Genomic DNA, 13,817 nt, shown 5'->3' on the forward strand with positions numbered 1-13,817 from the left:
ACATCCTTGGTCCAAAGTCTTACACAAAACCAGTGCGGACTGTGGAGGATGGGGGAGCCATGAGAGGACTCATTCTTACAAGTGAGCAATATGTCATACTCTGAGCACCAGGAACATTGATCGACACATGGCTCTGAGTCCCCTAAATCCCAAAAGGCAGTTACTGAAGATAGGAGAGGGGCATATTCCCTACAAATCAACCTTGGTTTGCATCAGCATGGTCAAAATTAAACAATGTAGCTTTGTAAAATCCCAGCCTGTCAATCTCTTGGCAAATTTAACTACTCTCAACACCCATTTTGATGGACAGAAGCCTGGGCCCCTCCTCTTTCTGGAGTCTATCCTATGCATGGAATCATTATAGAGTATACAAGTATGTGGATATAGCTAATTCCTCCAAGCATACCCCAGTCTAATGATAACTTGAGTTCACTCTAGATCCCTGCTTCTCAACCTTCCTAGTGCTATGACTCTTTATTACAGTTCTTCTTCATGTTGTAATACCAAACCATAACATTATTTTTATTTTGATTTCATAAATGTAATTTTGTTATAGTTGCAATTCATAACATCATTATCTATATTTTCTTTTGGTCTAAGGTGACCCATCTGAAAGGGTCATGTGACTCTCAAAAGGATTTTGACCCACAGATTAAAAAACACGATTGTAAATGGACTGGGGCTCCTGCAGAGTCCACATTCTGGTGCAACATACACCCCAAAAGCGAAGTCACCATCTACTTTAGGGAGACCTATAAACATTGTTCTTCTCTATTTGTGTACAGTGAGCACACTGTCAAAAGTATAAAACTGGATCCCCATTTGGTACAACGCCCACCAAAAGGGTACAGCTTTAATATTGTGCGACCCTCAATCTGAATTAGAATTTTCCCAGTCTGTCTTTAATCCTTGACAAGAGCTTCTTCCTCATAACCACAAAAATGTACCTGTATAATTCTCAAGGATTGTCCTGACAAACAAGCACAGGCCACTTGTGCCTACAAGTAGGCCCCACTTGGTATCAAAGAAACCAAAGGGGTTAGACTACCTTATTTGGGGGCCTTCAATCATGAAAGAGTTTTCCGGACTCCACCCTCCACTCTCACCTGGGCTACAATAGCAGGGAGAGGCCGTCTCCCTCCCAGGAACCACACAAAATGGCTCTGATTCCCCCCAAGTCTCCGGAAGCAGAAAGCATTGACAGAGAATTCTATATTCCAGAAACCTCACAAAATGGCTCGGAGCCTTTGAAGTCACCGGAAGTAGAAGGTGCTGACTGTAACTACCGCCCTTTCTAAACACTCACAAAATGGCTCTGAGCCTCTGAAGTCACCGGAAGTAGGAGGCGCTGACTAGATTTTCCCCTTTCTGGACACTTACAAAATGGCTCTGAGCCGCTGACCTCCCAGGAAGTAGAAACCACTGAGTATGATTACCCCCTTCCTGAACACTCACAAAGTGGCTCTGAGCCTCTGAAGTCCCCAGAAGTAGTAAGAACTGATTGTAATTACCCCCTTCCTTAACACTTACGAAATGGCTTTGGGCCTTCAAAGTTGCCAGAAGTTGAAAGCACTGACTAGAATTCCCCGTTCCAGGACACTCAAAAATAAAGGGTGCTGAACCTCTGAAGTCCCTGGATGAAGGAATTACTAACTAGAATCCTCCCTTCATGGACAGTTTGAAAAATATCTCTGAGATAAGTCGTCAAAGTTCCAGGACGCAGAAGGTTTTAGCTGGAACTACCTCTTCCAGGATATTTACAAAATGACTGAGTCCCCTAAGTCCCTGGATTAAGAAAGCACTAAGTGTACTTACCCCTTCCGAGGACCCTTACAAAAGGGCTTGAGCACCCCAAGTCCGCGGATTCAGAAAGCTCCGTGTGCCAGCTCTGAATTGTGTGTCCGGAGATGCACAGCGTGCTGAAGGGACTTCACTCTTCCGAGAGCTTCACAAAATGGCTCTGCGTCCCCAACCTGTCTGGCTTTAAGCGTAGAACAGAGGGGAGGGGATCGTTCTCACAAATCAGCATTGAGGAATCTTCTAGCCTCCAGGGACATCACTAAAGGTCGCTGAGTCATCCAAGTCCCTGGATGTTGATGCGGAAGTTTGGGTCCCCAAATATTGCCACAAGTCCTCCCGGACTTTATGTGAGACCCTCAAAAGTACACACGGTATCTTGGTTATTAAGGCTTTTCAATCTAGAATGGTTTCTGAGATCTACTGCCAGCTTCTTTCTGCACTCAGAAAGTCACACAGTTCTCTTCTCTCTGGGAAACTGAAATGGCTCCTGAGAGCAGAATCTCCCCATCCCCTGAGGGAAGGTGAGGAAAGGGATCCTTGCAACAAGTCAGTCCAGTTTAGAGGAGTGTGTATCAGACCAGAAGGATGATAGTATCTGTGGTCTCTCTGTCCAGAGTGGAGCTTCAACATTCCACTCTCAGGCCCTCCTCAGCCTCTGCAATTAAACCCCTTTAGCACTCCAGGAATGACAGAAAACAGTGCCTGTTTAGAGAAAATGACAGAAAATAGTGCCTGTTCAGAGTAGGCAGCAACAGATGTAGAAGGGTCCCATTTTACTGTTTGTGCCATTGGAATCTAGGTTAAATCTGGACAGGGCAGTGAAATATGTGGGGGAACCTCCTATCCATTGAAATCAACTTTAAACTTTCACCTACACACTGAAAATATCCCAAGTGACTGTCTCCTGTCCAGAAACTTCACAAAAACGATCCTTTATCTCCTAAGTCCCCAGATGTGGAAAGGTGGGATGGAGGCTAATTCCCCATGTTACAAGAACTGAGGCTTTCCTCAAATTTATGACAACTCAAACAATGGTTAGAATATTCCAAAGTCCTCTGATGAGAATGTAGGCACAAAAACAAGTGGCTGTTTCTTCTCAGACACCAGTCACTTTGGTGCAGGACCCTCAACAGGGATGTTTCTGAATCTGAGACTGTCTTATCTGTGCTGGAGCTTCCACAACCCACCCTCAGTTTTTATCTTTACTCTGAACAGATCCAGACTCTCTCCACTCTAGGAATCTTGAAAGATGACTCCTATGCACAGAATCTTATGATGTAAAAAGGAAATGGGGGTTTATGCACATATATGGGTAACATCTTGGTGCCAGGCTTACCACAGTGGATCAGTGGCATTAATTGTTGAGCCCTGTGGAAAAGAATCTCTCCAGTCCATCCTAGACTCTCACTTTAGTTGCAGATAACACTGACATTCTCCAATCTAGGCTAAATGGGTTATTCATAGACAGGAGATCCAAGTTGCTGCCAGGGTTGCCAAAGTGCAGTTTCATCATTTGGTAGAGCTTTATCTGGAGTGGAGCATCTTTAGTCACCCACCAGCTCTCACCTTGACTCTGAAAGGACAGAATCCTCAGCACATCATGGACCTTAGAGCTTGACTCCCATTCCAATATAGCTCACAATGAATATGTAATGGATATTGCTATGTACCTCTGAACTCATTTGGTGAATAATGGAAAACATGACTATATCAGATTACTTGGAGTCACTGTATGTGGATGGGGGCAGTCCAGTCCATTCTAATCTGTGTTCTTGACTTTTGCAAGTACCCATGGCCCCTCTCTAGCACATACCTAAAATGATGACCTTTGATGAAAATTCTCATTCCTGTGAACCTATGAGACATGACTCATTGATATCATGTCTGAAAATTTGCCTAAATCTACCCTGCTTGACTAAAGTTTTGGAACAGAATATTCCCCACTGCATCCACCTAACATATTCCATTCTGTAGCCCACACTACTCCAGTCACACTGAATTTCAGTTATTCACCCTTCCTGATCTTTGCATAAGCTTTTTTCCTCTAGACGGCCTTAGAATTCATTCTCTATTTTGAGCAAAATTTCCTTTAAGAACTTAATAAGGTTTCTTATTTCCATGATTCAAGTAAGAACTCAACAAGCATAAAAATTTTATGACTATAAAAATTAGTTAGTGTCCTACCTCCATACCCAACAATGTTCTTTTCTCTTTTCTTCTTCCATAGCTACAGTGACTATCTAAAATTGTTTTATTTGTTTCATGTTCAATTTAACTGTGCTGTAAGTAAACTATTAGTCACTGGAGAAATGTTCTGTATCTTTTGAAATTTAATCTATGTCAGTGCAAGTGATTCAGAAACAATGGCAAATATATTAAGCAGAGAAACTGTGACTCAGGACCCTCAACCCCAGCTGCAGGACATATTTGAGCACAGATACAGGCAAACCTCCTCCAACTCTGACAGGAGCCTAATTAAAATACTTACCTCTGGGCTATGTTAAAGGATCTTTCTTGTTCTCTGCAGCAATCTCAGCCAACCAAAGATGCTGGAAGGAGCTCCTAAGTCTTGTTTTCTGAAACATTGTTGCTTCCATAAGTAACTGGCTGAAGTTTACGTTTCCAATCCTAGGTATCCTATATCCAGAATTTTTTTAGCACTTAATCTAGGTCAAATATGTCCCTTATTTTATCTTTTATCTAGTCTTTATTTTCTTTAAATCCTAAAACCAGAATAAAAATAGGGGTTTAACAAGTGAGTCTCTATTCTCATTCAATTTTGATCAAGGAGAAATGTTGAAGCATAATTGTCTCTTCTGGTCACTGGATGGATATATTATGTCCAGCTGCTATTGGGGCAAGAGTTGTTTATGTATTCATGAAAAGGAATTGAGAGACATCACCTGTACAGACCATGACCATCCATTCTTGTCTCCTTCTGGCTCATATATTAATTTTTTTCATACTTGTAAAACATTGGTCAGAACTTTACACTTCCTCATCACATGACATACCAGTTATCTGAAACAGTGGGAGACTATGTTGCAGTGTGTCCTCCACTCTTTTTTTTTTTTTTTTTTTTTTTTTTTTTTTTTGGTTTTTCAAGTCAGGGTTTCTCTGTGTAGCCTTGGCTGTCCTGGCACTCACTTTGTAGACCAGGCTGGCCTCGAACTCAGAAATCTGCCTGCCTCTGCCTCCCAAGTGCTGGGATTAAAGGCGTGGGCCACCACGCCGGGCCTGTCCTCCACTCTTATCATATTCTCTATAGCTGGGCATCTGGGTGGCTCAAGAAGTATAAGTGCACTGTGATCACAGAGCTCCCTACTAGTAGCCAGGGCCTATGAGGATGGAGCTCCTTCAATATCTTTTAGTTCTCCTGCTTATCAGAACTTAGGATGAAGAGCAGGCCACATTCAGGAAACCCATACTCATGACAAGAAACTGCTCTGAGATATTACTGGAATGTTAGGTAGATTGAAAAAAGAACCCAGTAGGAGATAAAAGCACAGATGGGAATCTAGGTGAGTAATGTTTAATAACCTGGCAGCCTTCATAAAATATACCTACATTGCTTCACTTCCACATGTTTTGTTGAGCCAACATTTGCTGAGCTGTTTCTGTGTCCCTGGAACTACACTTACATAAATAAGTGAAGATGGGGCTTGCCTGAAAGAGACTCAGATTCCGTTTTGAGAATGCAGGTGGTTTCCAAGGACCTAATTTAAGGAGCATGCTGATGGAGGTCAAATGCTATTAGGCTCCAGAAACAGAAAGGTCTAAGTATTTCTTGGAGGCAATCAGGGTGCCATTTAAGCCCTGTCTTTAATGAAAGGGCCATCCAGGACAAGATGGAATAGGGCTAGAAATATTTGGGAAATTCTGGTTGAACCTGTTTTGTCAGGGAAAAGGAAGTTCTTAGAACTGCAGGTCCCTAAAAGTGGTGTGTGCTGGGTTTGAAGTCTGATGCTGGGTTCTAACCCCAAGAAAGCTTGGCAAGGGAAATAACTTAGGTATGGAATGGATGAGGTTAGATTTGCAGTCTAATACTTAAGCCAGTGTGTGCAGGAAGGCTGGCAGATTCTCAGGGAGAAGTTCAGATGACAGATTAGGACTATCCTCAGAAAGTAGCCTTGGTGACATGGAGAAGAAATATGTTTTTGTTTCCACAAATATTGCAGAGGGGGAGATCCAGATCTTAACTCCCAAGACAATTTTCATGACTTTGTAAGAAAGAATGGCAACAGCGTACAGGAACCTTGAGAGAAGCTATTACCAACTGCAATAGGGAAAGACAGGAAAACCAAGCTTTATGGACACATTGGACTATGCATTGGAAATTTGTTCCTTCAGGCCAGAAGGCCAGGTAAGTAAGCATTTTCTCCTCCTTTCAAAATTAAGCATTAACCAAAAGGAGCCACTAACAGTTAAAGACAGTACTGCCAAACGGAAGGAAGTCTGGCTTGGGAGTTGTAGTCTTATAGTGTGAGTCTTAGCCTGAGACTGCCTGAGTCCCAGAAAAAGTCCCTTCCTTTATGTCCTTTGTGGTTGTAGCATGACATTATTCATGAGGAAACATGGCCAAATAATAGGGGATCAAAGATAATCCAAAGTAAGTCTACCACCAAGACCAATATGCAATTTAATACAGGAGCCTTGGTTACATTTCTGTTGCTGAGATAAAACACCATTACAAATGCAACTTATAGTAAAAAGGGTTTACTTGGGCCTATGGTTCCAGGGGGATAAGAATCGATCACCATTATAGTGGAGTTGCATGGCAACAGGCAGACATATCAACTGGTGAAGCAAGTTGAGAATTTGCATCTGGAATCATATGCCAGAGGCTAAGAGTACACACTAGAAACTGCTTATAGATTTGAAACCTAAAATCCTTGCCCCAGTAACACACTTTCATGAACAAGGCTATATTTACTAAACATACACAGTGTTTCCATCTCTGGACTAAGAGTATGAGTATCCCTCATTGAAACTATCACATTCAACTCCCTGGTGTCTAGATTCTGACAGCAACATCAGGTTGTAAAATTCACTTTGCTAAACATCAGAAGACCAATACCCTTCACAATCACAAGATTGTCCATAGTGTTTTCTGAGAGTAAAGACAATCTTTTTAACAGTGACATCTTGAAAAATCAAAAATCAAATTACAAACTTCCAATATACAATGACACAATGTATAGTTCTATTATAAAGTAAAGAATGCAGACATGAGGAAGTATGTGATCAAAGCAAACAAAACCAAGTAGGAGAAACACCAGGGTTCCTTGACCAATGGCTACAGCTTTAGTTTCACAGATATTAGATGGCTCCTGTCATCCTGCTTTGAAATATTATCCAGACATCTCTCTCTTGGGATGCTTCTATGACCCATGAGCAGATATCTTTGACTGATGTTTCACGATTCTGTCATTACAACATTTTGGTGTCTCTACCTCAACCAAGTCTTCACTTTTTCAGCTCCACACAATGGGAAATTATAACTCTGTAAAGACTTCCCTTCACATTTGTCCTAGCCTCCACAGCTCTCTGAAGCCATGGAGGATGAATCTATACTATTCTTACTCTTGGCATCCTTTATGTCTCAGAAGCCAGTATGACAGGATCAATATTTTCATGTTAGACTGCCAGCTTAGGATGGAGCCTCACCCCTTGAATCATATTAGTAGAAGCTTTTGTATGCAGTTGTTTTCTAGGAACTGAAAAATACCTTAAGCTTTTTATTTCTTTTTCTTTTATTAGAAATTTTCTTCATTTACATTTCAAGCACTATCCCCAAAGCCCCCTATACCCTCCACCCACCCTGATCCCCAACCCACCCACTCCCACTTTCTGGCCTGGCCCTGGCATTCCTGGCCCTGGCATTCCCCTGTACTGGGGCATATAATCTTCACAAGACCAAGGGCCTCTCCTCCCATTGATGGCTGACTAGGCCATCCTCTGCTACATATGCAACTAACCTTAAGCTTTTTTTTTTTTTACAAATTGGAATTTAAACTGGGTGAGGTCTTGCACTGAAAGTACCTCCCTATTCCAAACCCAGACTAGGAATCTTCTCATTAATGAAACTAATATCTTCAGCAATTAGAATCTCTTTCCAGCACCTGTCTTGTGGGCAGCATTAAGCTTCCTATAATTCTAAACCATGTATTTTTTACTTCATTTTGCCTCACTTGCTCTTCATTTTAGCCATTCATAAGAAGTTTTAGTAATAATTGTAACAGAATTCATTATTTAAGCAATTTTGAACTCTATTGCACCAAAAAAAAAAAAATTGACATCATTTGCTGTTAGTTTTTGTCACTGTGCAACAGTTAGTGCGGCGGGGAAGGGGGATTCCCAGCTGAAGAATTGCCTCTATCACATTGGACTATTGTTATATTGGTGGGATACTTTTTAAAAATTCAGGTAGGAGGGCCTAGCCCACTGATCAAGGTGCCATTCCTAGAAAATTTGGCCTAAACTTTGTGAGGAAAGTAGCAAATGAAGTTAGTAAAGCTGTATTCCTCTGTAGTCTCTGCTCAGTTCCTACCTGGGCTTCCCTCAGTGACATACTGTGACCTGGAAGTGTGAGACAAATAAACCATTTCTTCCCCATGTTGTCTTTGTTTACAGCTTTTTCACAGTAATGGAGCAACAAAATAGAAACATTACCTTTAAACTTAACCTTTTCTAAATTTTTATAGTGTGGACAGACTGCAGCAGTTTTATTGCCAAAATATACAAATGAATTTTAGCCCATTTGCCAATATTAGCCCTTTTACCCCTATGACATCTCATTAGCTAGACCTCTATCACTCACATTATTCTTAACATTACTATCTTCTGGAGACCTACTAGACTGACTCATTAATCCCTTGGTAGAACTGTTTTTCTAGCCTAACGTTGCAAAATCGTCCACATTTCTCAAACAAACAACATCTTTAGCTCCCCACCCCCAAAACAAACAAACAAACAAAAAAACCAAAAAAAACAATTTCCAGTTTTCATAGCATTCCTGGTAAGCAACTTCTCAATTAGTTATGTTTTGTTCTTGAATAAAATATCATGGCCAAAAATGACTTAAAAAATGGAGGGTATATTTTGGCTACACTTTCATAGGGAGAGTTTATAATACCTTGGGAAGCATTGCAGTAGGCAACCAGAACAGGGGAAGCTGAAAGATCACATCTTCAACTGAAAACATGGAGCAGAGACTCTAACCCTAGTAATGTACTTCATCCATTAAGGTCATATGTCTTAAAGACTCTACACCCCAAACTGTGCTACCAACTGTGGGTCAAGTATTCAAATGACTGTATATATGTGGAACAGTTTTTCAATGAAACCACTATACATGCTAACATGTTATAATTGAAAGTTGTTCAAATTGTATCCTTACATGCTGAAGAATAATGGTAGAAAAGTAAATGAAAGCCTTCACTCTCTAAAATCAAATTATTATATTTCTATATGAACAGAAAATTTATATTTCTAATCAATCTACTGTAATTACTAATATACAATAATCTCAAACATGGCACTATTCAGGTAGCATTTTTTGGTGTGTGTTAAAAGAATTTGCATAGTGCAAAGTATATATGTTGTATATTCAGAGTTAAGGCTGCAGTGATACCTTATAATTCAACATGTGTAAGCACAAATAGAAACATGTCAGATTCATTATCCAGTTATATCAAATTAAGTTTGGTTACCATGATTTAGGAACACTTGTACTTGTCCCAATATTTTCATGACATTCACAGTAAGTTTTATGACATATATATATATATATATATATATATATATATATATATATATATCTTGACCAACTATTTAATATATCAGGCTCTAAAATGCCTGTGTGATATTACTTTAAAATATATTATATATTGAGAATTATGTATATATGTGCATATATATGTGTATGCATTGGAGGAACTTATAACTTACCCATGTAAAAATAAAATATCACAAGAAAAAACATTCTAGAAGCACATTAGTTGAGTAGGAGCATCCTATTTAAGTATGTAGAGTGAGATAGGGTAGTAATTTGAGTAATGGCATGCTTCCTCCTGAAACCCAGCTCTATCACTCATAAGCTCTGTAACCTAACATGAAAATGCCTTTGAGCATCATTCGCTCATCTCTAAAATGCAGCTTAAACACTATAAATAGTATACAATAGAGTTTCTTATGTAAAACACATAGAACAGTGCTTGACACACAGTTATGACTACTGTAATATCAGCAGAGCCATGCACTTCAGAAGGATGGAGTGACCAAAGCAATCAAATGCTAACAAGAAATACTATGAGATTGTGGACGCCAATGTATTCATTAGCTTTAGCAGCAAGTAATGTGAGGATTAAAAATAGGCATGGTTCTTCCTATAAATGGTTCTTGGGGGTTACCTTCATGTGTAGGCATTTTTGTCTTTGGAGTCTGGTCTATCTAAGTGACTCTAAAGTGGACTATATCAATATAGAAGACATGGAATGTCTTAGCCATTCTGACTGGTGTGAGGTGGAATCTCAGGGTTGTTTTAATTTGCATTTCCCTGATGATTAAGGATGCTGAACATGTTTTCAAGTGCTTCTCAGCCATTCGGTATTCCTCAGGTGAGGATTCTTTGTTTAGCTCTGAGCCCCATTTTATAATGGGATTATTTGATTTTCTGGAGTCCACCTTCTTGAGTTCTTTATATATATTGGATATTAGTCCCCTATCTGATTTAGGATTGGTAAAGATCCTTTCCCAATCTGTTGGTGTCCTTTTTGTCTTATTGACAGTGACTTTTATCTTACAGAAGCTTTGCAAGGGGTCTGCAACCTTATAGGTGGAACAACAATATGAACTAACCAGTATCCCCGGAGATCGTGTCTCTAGCTGTATATGTAGCAGAAGATGACCATCATTGGGATGAGAGACCCCTTCATCTTGCAAACTTTATAAGCCTCAGTACAGGGGAATGTCAGGGCTAAGAAGTGGGAGTGGGTGGGTAAGGGAATGGGGGGATGGTATGGGGGACTTTTGGGATAGCATTTGAAATGTAAATTAAGAAAATGCCTAATTTTTAAAAAAGACATGGAATACCTGAGAATTTAAGCTCAATATCTATGATGTCCCGACAGTCTATTCTCTACAGTATGATTTAACACCAGGATTTAAGAAATTTGATTGGGGAGATGGCTCAGTTGGTAAAGTGCTTACTTTGTAAAGCATGAAGATCGATGCTTATTGTTTACATTAACTGGACAAGGCACAATCCTGGGGTAAGGGTAGAGGATAGGGATGGGTCTAGGGACAAGAGCTCCTGTCAGCTCACTATCTAGCCAGTCTTGTCAAAATAGAATGCTTTAGGTTCAGTGAGAAACCCAATTTCAAAAAGTTCAGTGGATAAATGACTAGCAAAGTAACCTGGGGCTCACTTTTTGCCTCCACGCATGGACTTATTTGTAAGCACACACATATAGAAAAGAAAACTCAAGAATATTTTGTAAGATAATGGTTTAATGTTTTATAATTGTGGGCTAGTATTTTAGAATGAATTCTGTGAATATGTATTTTTGACAAAGGTATATGCTTTTCAGAAACACAGGTATTATTTTGTTTTTATTTCATAAGGTATTTAGGTTAACTAATACAAGTCATTTTCTAAAAGTAGAAATGATTTTGGCAGTATATATTGCTTCGTTGGCACTGGACTATACATTAGATGATGAATATTAGCCAGGCGGTGGTGCCGCATGCCTTTTATCCCAGCACTTGGAAGGCTGAGGCAAGAGGATTTCTGAGTTCAAGGCCAGCCTGGTCTACAGAGTGAGTTCCAGGACAGCCAGGGCTATACAGAGAAACTCACTCTCAGAAAAAAAAATGATGAATATTAGAGTTAATTGTCAGTAAACTTTGTGTATCCTGTATCTGTTTACTCTTGCTGTTAATTTTGAGCAGTTACCTAAGTGAGAACCCAAATGCTTGTACTTTCCGCAGCCTCCAGCACACATCACTGGCATTTTTAATCTACAGAATCAGCAATCTGAAGATGGAGACTTCAGTGTTAGAGTCCCTCCTGAAGTCATCTCATAAAAAATTATACAAAGAGAGTTTGCTGAAAGAAGAAACATTCACTTGCTTTTCCAGTTGGTTTTGATGAATTTTAAGATAGAATCATTAGAGTAGTAAGATAAATTTATATCATTCAAATAAAGGTTCTTTAAAAATATTAATTCAGCATGAAGTGAAACATGTTGGCATTGATGAAGCCAATTTTTAAGCAAGTGAATGATGACCTGGTTGGAATGGCTGGGAGGAGTTATCAAGTTTCTTCATCTGCATAGTTTCGTTCTATGAGCATAATATGAATATTAAACAGATTTAATCATTAAATCTAAAAGACATTTTTGAGAATATGCTACAGTTTAATACATTTAAAAATGTGTATTAAATATTTGGATACTGCTGTTGTAGAGCTAGATAGACTCATAGACACACACAATCTCGCAGAAAGACACACAGATCTTGAGAATATTGTTGACTATAAAATGAGGAAATTAAGGTTTTGAGTGGCTAGATGCCTAAAGTTACAGTGCTAAAATTTGTTAGAGTGCTGGAATTTTAAAGAAACATCTGATTCTACTTTTTCCTTTAAGGATAGTCTCTACTACTATCATACAACAAAAGTGTAATTAAAGGTCTGTGGGAGTTCAGAAGACGAATTGGTTAATTATTTCTCAGGGGTCAGAGAAAGTTGCTAATGCTTAAGTAGTCTTTGATTGGCAAGGAAGGGGTGACAAGAAGTTGAGAAGGTGAAAGACTAAAATATGTTGAGAAAGCAGTGTGAATAATAGCAGTCAGTAACTAATTGCCTGGGGTTTTTAAAGCAGGGAATTGGGTGACCCTTGTGGATGCTCCATAGGGTGATGGAGGCACAGGGGACATTCCTGGAAAGAACATTAGGCTCCATTGTGGGAGGTCTTAGAATGACAGGAAAAAAAAAAACAAACAAACAAACAAAAAAAAAAACTTCATGTCAAATTTTTATATGAAAGCCTGATGAGGGCGAAGGACAAAAGGACAAATTTGGGAGATAAGAGCCTAAGACCAAGCTGTGACAGTAAATATGAAGGGAACAGCCTCTTAGTGTTGGCAGTGGGTACTGAAGTGAGTGACATTCTTTAGGAACTGTTTCATCTCGATTGGATTTATGTTGCAGGGTGTCCTTCTCTGTCTCCCTTCCTGAGTTTCATTTTGCTTGTCCCCTCATCATCCTAAACAGTCTCCAAAACTTACTGGCTCCCTGAAGTATCTGTTTTCATTATTTTCTGTAGAGTTTTTTTTTTTTTTTTAAATATCCATGTAGACCCAGGCCCCTTTGGACCCCTATGTGTCCACATCTGTATCTTAGTTTCTTTTGTACATGATAAAACTTTTCTCCAGCATCTGTCTTTGCAAAACCAAACCTATAATCAGGCCTGCAATGGATAACAGCACTGAATCCTGCCCTTTCCCACAAAACCCTGTTCCAGACATCTGCGAAGCTGTGTGTTTGCCAATGATGCAATTCTATTGCCTGAGGTCACCTCACTCCTCCTACTGCAGAAACCACGTGAGGACTAAGAGACAGCCTGGCCTTGCTAGTCTCAAATTTTCAATTATTTCTTTTTACATGCAATTTTAAGCCACCAATATCTGTGCCTACTCTGCCAGCATCAGTACCCAGCTCAGAAATAATCAGAAATGACTGACAATGGTAGGAATTACACCTGCACACTCTGTGCTCACTGTGAATATTATGAGGATGGCTTCAGGACATTTATTTGCAGAAATCAGATAATTTCTTTACTGTGCTATTTAATTACAAGCTGCAATGTCTCCTCTGTGCTCTCTTGTTCTTGTTAGACAAAGAGACTTGCCACTTTAAACAATCAGCAGTCACAACTTGCTCAGGGAAGACATGAACATAGCATCTTTTCTTCACATTATTGTTTTTTCCTAGAGAAATTGTTATCATGCCTCAC

Source organism: Mus caroli, unplaced genomic scaffold (assembly GCF_978045245.1).
Source record: "Mus caroli unplaced genomic scaffold, Mus_caroli_1 scaffold_5, whole genome shotgun sequence".
Taxonomy (NCBI): domain Eukaryota; kingdom Metazoa; phylum Chordata; class Mammalia; order Rodentia; family Muridae; genus Mus; species Mus caroli.